Here is a 9,222-nt window from a genome sequence, read left to right as displayed (position 1 = left end):
TATTTTGTAAATTTTGATATGAAAACATGCCCAGCTTTGAAAATACATTTCTATTAACAACTAATCTGCCAAGAATAATGTAGAAATTATGTTTTAAAATACAAAAAATTTTAATTTAAATTTTAAAATTACAAATTAATCCTTACAAAACATCAAATAGTTGTCTTATTGCTTATTTACTGTCTTCCTGTTTAATTACCAGCTACCTATGGACAGAAAAGAATCTTTTGGCTATCAAATATAAACTCAATCCCTGTAATGTTTTGCTGAAATCTTCATTTTACTTTGTGTACATCTTGTCTTCTCAATTACATAAAGTGAGCTGCAGCAAACAAACCCAGTGTTCCTATACCACTAGCAAGAATATAGATCTGTTCTTCATCTACTGTAAGAGACAAAGATCACCGGGAGCACGCCAAGGCTGGAGCAGCAGCAGTATCAAGAGCAGCACAGGTTCAAATAAAGATGCCAAAGTAAACAAGCTTCTCCAAAGTGCTACTCAGCTTTCATTTGTGTTCAGTGAAAGGATTTTCAAAAAAGCAGAGTCTGAAACATCTTTAAGAGCATCTACTCCTTGAAAAATAGGTCTTACTCGTTTCTTGAAAGAGAGGTCTTAGACTGGAGAATCAATTCCTAACACAAAGCTTTAAATCACGTTAGAAAACAAGGCTTGGATGCTTTAGAACATGACAGTTTCTAGTTGTCCTTCTTAAGTAAAATATACACTGAAATAAGTAAAATTTCCAGGAGTGATGTGTCTGGCAGTGGCACCCTAAAACATCAGCTTAAAAGCATCAGTGATCCATTTATAAAATAGACGTTATAAAAAGATTAAAAGCTTTAGGGTTAAAGAGAAAGAATGTGGTGCTGCAGCATTTCCATCAGAGTAAATCAGGATAGTAAAACTATCAATTCTTTTACTTCTATGCAAAATTTATACTGGTTAAAACCCTACGCCTTTCATTATCTAAATTAAAAGTACACTGTGTATATTGAATTCAGAGATTAGCTCGCTGTTCTACACAGTAGTCTTACTTTGATGTCTGAAGATTAGTATTCATAAAGTTTCAGACTATTAACCGCACATGTATAACATCTGATAAGAAAAATATCTTACAGACCACGATTGTTGTAGGATACTTTTAGTTCTGATTTTTATCTTTCATTCTGTTGTGTATCCTACAGAGTTTACATATATTGTCAAACAATATTTTAATATTGGTTCTGGCAGGTTTTCCATAAGATAGATTTGGCTAGAACTTAGACAGTCAGATGCAAATGACATTTTTCAGTTTCTTTCTAGCTTTAAATAGTTTTACATGAGTGATAATTTTCAAATTCAGTTGCCTGCAATATTGCCTGAACCGTTTGCAGAAATCACCAGTAACTGCTCACTCCTCGGTTTAGCCCGGAATATTGCACACAATATGAAATACTGACCAATATTGACACCTATTGCTTTTCATCTAAGAGCCTGAAAGACATTAAATGTTAGTGAACTATGATAAAAATTATAAATCATCAAAAAATTTTTGCATGTGGCACTAGTGTTTTGAAAATAATACTAATCAATGAAACAGAAAAACAGGAGCAAAAAAAGTGCTAAATGAGGAAGTGTCTAGCACCGTCAGATAACTTCGGTTACTCTGTTGCTCATCCTAGGCTTAGCTCTAACTGGTGTAGTGACTATGTGAGCACTATAATAATTATAATTTAGGGACTGGCGTACAATAAGCAGGCAGTTATGTGCATTTATTTTTCTGACTAGTTGCGGTGGAGAACAGCTCTTGACAGCAGGTGTAGGCTGCCTGGGAACATCAGCTTTTGGCTGCAGGCTATCTTGGGCTGTTTTGTGAAACTACTACTTACCAACAGATTCCAAGCACAAAGGAATAGCTAAGATCTGATAGATCAAGAATGTGAGAAGTTTAAGTAAGATGTGAGGCAAACGGCAATACAAACAATGACTTCCAAGTACATCAAGGTGATTTTAAGAGTTCTTCTAAGAGACCAATATGCACGGTGACAATCAGTGGGATGAGCAAAACAAACAAACAAAAAAGACATTAATTTGGAGAGAATCTTGTGGTTAGAAGAGAAGGGCCCCACAAGTTACCATAAACACAAAATATTGTAAACTGGAAAAAGTAGCAGAATTCATCAAGCTAACACTCAAAACCAAAAATCATGCATCACTTGTATAATTACCATACAAGATAGTTGCTGCGCAGAGAGCCCTATCCACCTATGCTTCTGTGATGCCGCTTGAAAGCTTCTACCTATTTCCCATAGCACAGGAGAGAAAGTCAAACTCCACAGCAACAGCAACAAAAAGCAATAACAGCAAATGTCAGAATTTGAATTGCAAACTACAGATGAGCCTTGACTGCTAAAACTAAATGCAGATTTGAGCATTAAAGGTTTGAAGTTACTCTGCTGGGGTTAAAGGTTGCTTGTGCTCATCCCTTTAATAAACTTCAGCTTTTTGGAACTTATGCTATGCATTCCAAGTAGACCAGGGCTGGAAGACATTGAGAACCACCACGTAGCTGCTCTCAAAGAAAAGCTCAGGGAATTCAGCGGGGAAGATTTTCTTATTTAGCAGGGAAGATAAACCAAGTTGCTCCTTTTGTAATAGAGAATGATCTTTTCCATAGAGTTCTCATGCTGGAGTATAACTTTCTAAAACAGAGACTAATCTCTCCTGAAAATAAAAGATACTTTAGACCCCTTTGGTTGAGGCCTAATTCCTACTCAAATCTCTGGATTTAGAGAAATATCATCTTTGAAAGACACTGAAATTCCCATCAAATTCCCATCAATTTGAAATTCTGGAGTTTCAATTTTGCTGTCTTTCAAATTACACTTTCATGAATGTGGCCTCCAGAAAAATTCATAATATTTCTTGTATCAGCAGTTCTATTACGCTGTGTGTCTTCTTGCGACAAGGCAATGCTATCACTTAAAACTGGTTTCAGTCTAGCTGTCCATATGAAAGAGTAAATCAGAATTGTTCCCCGAAAGCTGAATGAGGTGAAGAATTAAAATGCCCAATCCACAAAACAATGAAAGATAAGAGCAGTTGTTTCCCTCTAAAAATAGTGATGCTGAATATTTCTAGAGTTGTATAGTCACACTTAAAAGAACTTAAAAGCCACAGAACATGAAGCCAGAAAAGATAATGGACAAAGAGGCTCTTTACTGTTATAGCTACTGCTGTACTTTCAGGCTACTTTACACTAATAAATATTATAAAAATCTGTTCATATAGTAATAAGGTAAAGCACTTTTAAGCCCGTGCTAAACTGTAAAACAAACATCAACATCTTACATTAAGAAGTTTAGCTAAACTGCTCTTTTATGTGACTGATTTATTTTTTTTCCAAAATATACTAGAAGCTTTCTTAATAAGAGTTGAAGGTGAGGGCTGTAGCAACCATAGAACATCACAGAGTATTTTGAACTTTTTATAGTTCACCTTTCAGCATTAGCAGAAGAATATCACAAGATAATTTCTATATATCTGGCACTTTCCAGGCACTTCTGCCTTTGAGATAAGACAATTGTGAAAAGTTGAATTTACAGACTATTATATGTAAAACATGAAATTGTGAGGGAGGTTAGACCATCAGAAAATTTTAATGGAGAATATATAACCTAATGGTTTCAATCTAGCTATCTAGCTGTTCAATCTAGCATGTTAACAACAGCTATTTTTCTGGAAACAGATATAGGAAGGCTGAAACTCGGAGCACTCCACATGTCCTGTATGAGGAGCTTAGTCAACCCCATTTAATCCAGTGCTGCACCAGGCCAAGAGCTGTCAACATTCATTTTGTAATGCTGATCCTTTAATAATAAAGTCTGTAAACGTCGATGACAAATTTTAGATACTTGCCTTGATTATTTGGCCTTTTTCACATCCAAAATGACTAAAAGTGTCCTTGTATTTCACAATCTGACTCTGCACATAAGTACTTAATGCTAGCTCTGCAGGATCTACTGTAGAGCAGATCAGAGCCATCACAGCACAGGCCTGAAAATCACCTCATCTATGGAAAAATCTGGTCTGTGCTCAGGAAAACTAGTTTTCTGATTAATATTACCATTTCAGCTTACAGAAGTAAGGGAACAGAATGTTCTGCTGCTTAGATTTCTAAGGGAAAATTATAAATTATTTTATCAGGGCATTCTGTTCTCAAGGAATAACGCCTGAGAGATTAAGAAGCCTCTCTCAAGAATTAGTGTAGATATGTCACCCTGGTCTCCTAAAACTCTGCAGGATTTGCAACAGCTTATTGAGCTTTCTGTTTTATTAAAAAGAAAAAAAAAATCTTAGGAGAACTTATGCTTCAAAATCAAACTCCCATTTTCAACATTAATATATAGAATGAACTCGTACCAATTCTTCTCTAAGTATTGGAGTCATACACTAAAGTTATTTATGAAATAGAACAATGCTGTCATTCTTTACACATTGTGTTTCGCCTTGTTGGTAACATCAGCGTGGAAACCCTTGAAATAAAATAGCTGTTTACAATTGTCTTTTTGATCTGTTTTTCAGTGCCACAAGTACAGTATAATAATGCAATCGATCTGCCACTCAAACCAATTATTATTTTGCTCTGCTTTGTTTGCCCATGGGCTACCAAGTGGTTTACTCCCTTGCAGTTAGATAAGTCCTCAGCAGTGCTTTGGGAGTTTTCTGGCATTTCAGTGGAAAACCAAAGCTGTACAACTCTTGGAGCTCTTCCTCAGGGTTTGTGATACTGTTTATAAACAGGTTACCACCTACCTCTGTATTCCTGGACAAATCCCTTCGAAGGATTTGATCTTGTGTAAGAAGCTCCTGAGGTACCTACAAAATCCCAGGATCAGCTTTAAAATAGTCACATTTTCTCAAACGTATTCTTAGCAAAAATTTTAGAATTCCACAGAGCAGTAGATACAGAGATTCATCATTTGTCTGTCATTATTACTGGGAGAAAATAAAAAAAATACCAAGATGATTTTTTGTGTAGCTTCTACCACCTTCAAGGTTTTCTGTCAGCCCTGTTTCAGCGTTGCCTGCTGAGAGACTGATAGAAGTAAAACGTTCAGGCCATGCAACAATGTCAGTTACTAGAAAGTTTCTTCGATCAAAAGAGATATTTATTATCTCAAAAGGAAGGGAGATAGAAATCTGGGGGTTCTGCTCAGTAACTGGAGAATTCTTGCATGTTTTAGAATCAAGATTTGACTGATAAGGGCTGCTCTGATTCATTGGAGAATTTTATGCAATTGTATACATTTAGAGGACAAATATCTTGCTACCTCCTATCCAAATATCTTCGTTACTGATTTATGTCCAGTTGTTATTGTGCCACCACTGTCTTTCAACTTCAATAGCCTTCTTCCTCCATGGCATGAAGCCTCTGATGCATGTTCAAGTAGCAAACAAGGTTTGCTAGGTTTATTCTATCCAGGATGTAAAACTCACCATCTTCTAGCTTTTCCTTATAAAATATGACTTTTTTTTTTCCTCTGATCATGCTAGTGATCTACACCCATACTGATTTCCAAACTAGATTACTTGAAGCTAATGACTATAACTAGCAGATGAGGATGGAGTCATGTAATGTCTCTTGACAGACTCTAGAAGTCTGTTGTGAGACAGGCCATGGCATTTGCCATTGTTTTGCAGTGGTGTACCATAAGGATTGCGATCTAGTACAACACCCAGATTTCCTTTGTGTCATTGCCAAGAGAAGATCCTCCCCTATGACCTGGCTTGCATGATGAGAAAAAGTTTACTAACAGTACAAAGATTAAAAATCAGTATACTAACACATATTCATATATGCTAATAAAGCAAACGCACGCTGGTAGAATGTTTTTAGTGTGCATATGCTTCATTTAGTTAAATCACCTAATCCAAGTAAATTACCATGCTTATTAGCGCTTGCCGTCAACTAGTGGCAACATATCTCTCTGGTATAATTTACTGAGTCTGAAAACTGCTTGCTGTCGTGCTAGGATTGTCTATGACTTTTTTTTTTTTATGAATAGTTCCGGAAAGCACATCCAAAGACTTATATCCTTAATAATACTATTGATTTATATTCTTAATAATACTATAAGAAAAAAAAAATTTGCCCACTATAAATCATTCCCATGTTGAAACAACTGGCAAAAAAAGGCAAAATGAACTCCCATAATAACCAAACAAAGAAGGAAAGGGTCTAGGAGTTAAAAGTTACAAAAGAAAGTCTCAAGTCAGAGACTGGGCATTAAAAAGACAAACTGTACTATGTAAACACGGAATCGCTTTAAATGTGTGCATTAAATGTGTAACTGTGATTTATCCCTTAACAGTCATACAACGTATAAATATTTTGTTTTTAAGGTTACATATTACTCGTTATCAGGCATCAGAGGCAGCTAGTTCTAACAGAAAAATCAATACAACTTTGCCAGTGATTCACATTTATCAGGACATCTTTTTGTAGTCATCTCTTTTTTGATCTGTTTTTGATGTCCTTTTCTTTCTTGCAATTTAAAAGGAAATTACCTTTTGAACTCTCATACTTGTTTTTGGCCAGAAAAAAAAAGTTTTAAATCTGATACGTTTCTCATTTGGAGGTGCATGTGCGTGTGTGGTAGACTGGTCAGTCCAACTACCTCTACACTCTCCAAAAGCAACAAGGAAGAATTTATTATAAACTAATTTATTATTAACTACATATATAAATGCATAAACTACCTCCACTATTATTCACAGATCATTTTTTTGTTGTCTATTCTAGAATCCAGGAAATGTTCATAATGAGGGAACATTCCGTTGTTTTCAAAGCTAAGAAAAATGTGATGTTCAGACACCTAAAATGTAGCATCTACAAAGAGTCAAAGACATTCTTGTGAAACATGCCCAAAAAAATTGAAAGAAAATATTTTTCAGTTGTGCCTGCTTATTGTTTTTATCTTTACTGTTAAATATGTATATAAAAAATCTCCATATTATCGCCTCACAAAACACTATCTACATCCATCAAATTTAGCAAATATTAAAACCTAAATCAGCATGATAATTCGATGTGACACTGACGTAGCTAGTGATCTTGCTTATGTTTCAATCACAGTCAGTACCATTGTGCTGCACATTGTACTCTTTATCTATGTTGTATATCGTTTTATTAACATGGTCTTCAGTCACTGGATAAGAAATGCCTATAGACATAATATCCAACAAAATTTTACATTGAATTTACCTGCCTTTTCATCACCTTAGTCATCATCTTACTGTACGATAAAATCAGAACATAATGAACTGGTAGTACAATAAACCTTTCACTGAATATGAACTCATGCAGTTGAAAGAAACATACCCAGTAAAAGCTTAGAAATAGATGTGCTTTGTCTCTCTGGAAGAAAGGCTAGTTCCTCTGTCAAGATGTCATCCTTGTCATAATTCTCATCCTTGCTTACATAGCATACCGCCCACCTGCCTGTTCAAAGAAGATAGGCAAACTCTAGGAGTAGATTTTCAGGCATGCTGAAGCGTTGCTACACCGTATGGAAGGACACCTCATCCCCTCCAGCATCATGAGGACAGAGTCAACAGTAACTCAATATTCTCCTGGCCTGACCGAATAGAGATAAACTTTGGCAGCATTAAGGGCCTGAATCAAAATGCAGCTGAACTGAGAGGCTGGGGACTAATGCCATGGATGTTTCTATTGTCATATTATCAGAAAAAAATTAGGAATTCAGTAGCTTATAAACCCAAAGGTTTCAGAAGTGTTGTTTTTTTTTTTTTTTTTTTGTCCATAAGAGAAGGAAAAGGAGAGACAAAGATGTTTGAGCTTGCTCCACAGAAATTCAGCCAAAAATATTATCAGAAAAATATCTGGCCAAATTAGTGCAAAACAAGATGAAAGCAAAACTGGATGGGAAATTAGCAAACAATTCTAGGTAGACAAAAAGACTTATAATATACTTTTTGCACCTCTAGTTAGAGTAGCTTCTTTGCTATTCGTGTAGAAAAACAATTTTCAAAGAAAAGAAAAACAAATTCAAGAAGGAGAAAGAATGCCAATCTACCAAGGACTTCCAAGTAATTATGGGTTAGTATTGTTCAGAACAGCTCTGCAGTAAGGACCGTTCATCTTCTTTTCCTCTACACTGCTGAAATGAAATGAAATACAGCTTATTGTTTAAAGCAAGCAAACCTGCAACAGCACAGGAAAGTTGAAATAAGCATTGAGAACACTGGAGCCAAATAGCATCGTCCTCATTTAAGCGACCTGGAATCATTAACTTCTTAATTTGCAGTCTGCCCCATTAAACATGGGGGTTTTGTAGGTTCTTTTCTCATCAGCTAGTTCATACACAGGAATTTCTCTGATATAGAAGATCTGTTTGCTATATAAAGAACAGAAGATTAAATTCTTGGTTTTCACTTGGCAATACAGGCTTTTTAATTTGGTGCTTAGATTAATGTGCACACTATATTTAAAGTGTGATTTTACTATAATGATGATTAATGACTGTTTTTTCCGTCTGATAATAAAGAGTAGCTGGCATGGTGGTTCTGGACTTTTGCCTTTATAATGCTAAAATAATTCAATTCTTTCAAGTAAGTTTCAGGACATACAGAGTCACTTTAAAAACGAACATTAAGACATGAAATAGGATGGCTATCAGGTTAATGAAAGTTATTAAAAGGACAGTCTTTTCTTTTTCCAGACTGTGTCAGTTGTCTGATCTAGAAACTGCAGCTTGTTTTCCAATTAATTGTATTGACACAATCAACAGATGACTTGTTAGGTGCGAGATGAGAAACAGACTTGTGGCCAAGATATGTTACTCACTGTAGAGTTATGAAAAGTGGTAGGTCTTATCTCAAGATTTCCCTTCGTCTTGCTACTTCTACATGGCAAAGAAATAACTTTCACTTCCTTGTCTTCAAGAAATTTACATGCACCTTACAGCAAACTCAAAAGAAACCAAGTGTAGATTTTAACACAGACAAGAAAATATTTTTTTTTTTAGTTCCATACAGTGGAAGGTTAAGAAAAAAATTCTAAAATCTGATGAGGGTTGAATTAATTTACCCAAATTCCTTTCCTGGATCTTGCTGCATTTTAGATTAAGTACATTTTCATGATTTCTATAAAGACTACCAAAAAAAATCTTAATCTGTCATATTTACAGACTTTGAACAGCACATAGGAGGCTTAGCTG

The sequence above is a fragment of the Cygnus olor genome, chromosome 17 (assembly GCF_009769625.2).
Source record: "Cygnus olor isolate bCygOlo1 chromosome 17, bCygOlo1.pri.v2, whole genome shotgun sequence".
Classification (NCBI taxonomy): Eukaryota; Metazoa; Chordata; class Aves; order Anseriformes; family Anatidae; genus Cygnus; species Cygnus olor.
The sequence above is the reverse complement of the archived record's forward strand: the minus strand, read 5'-3'. Positions refer to the sequence as shown.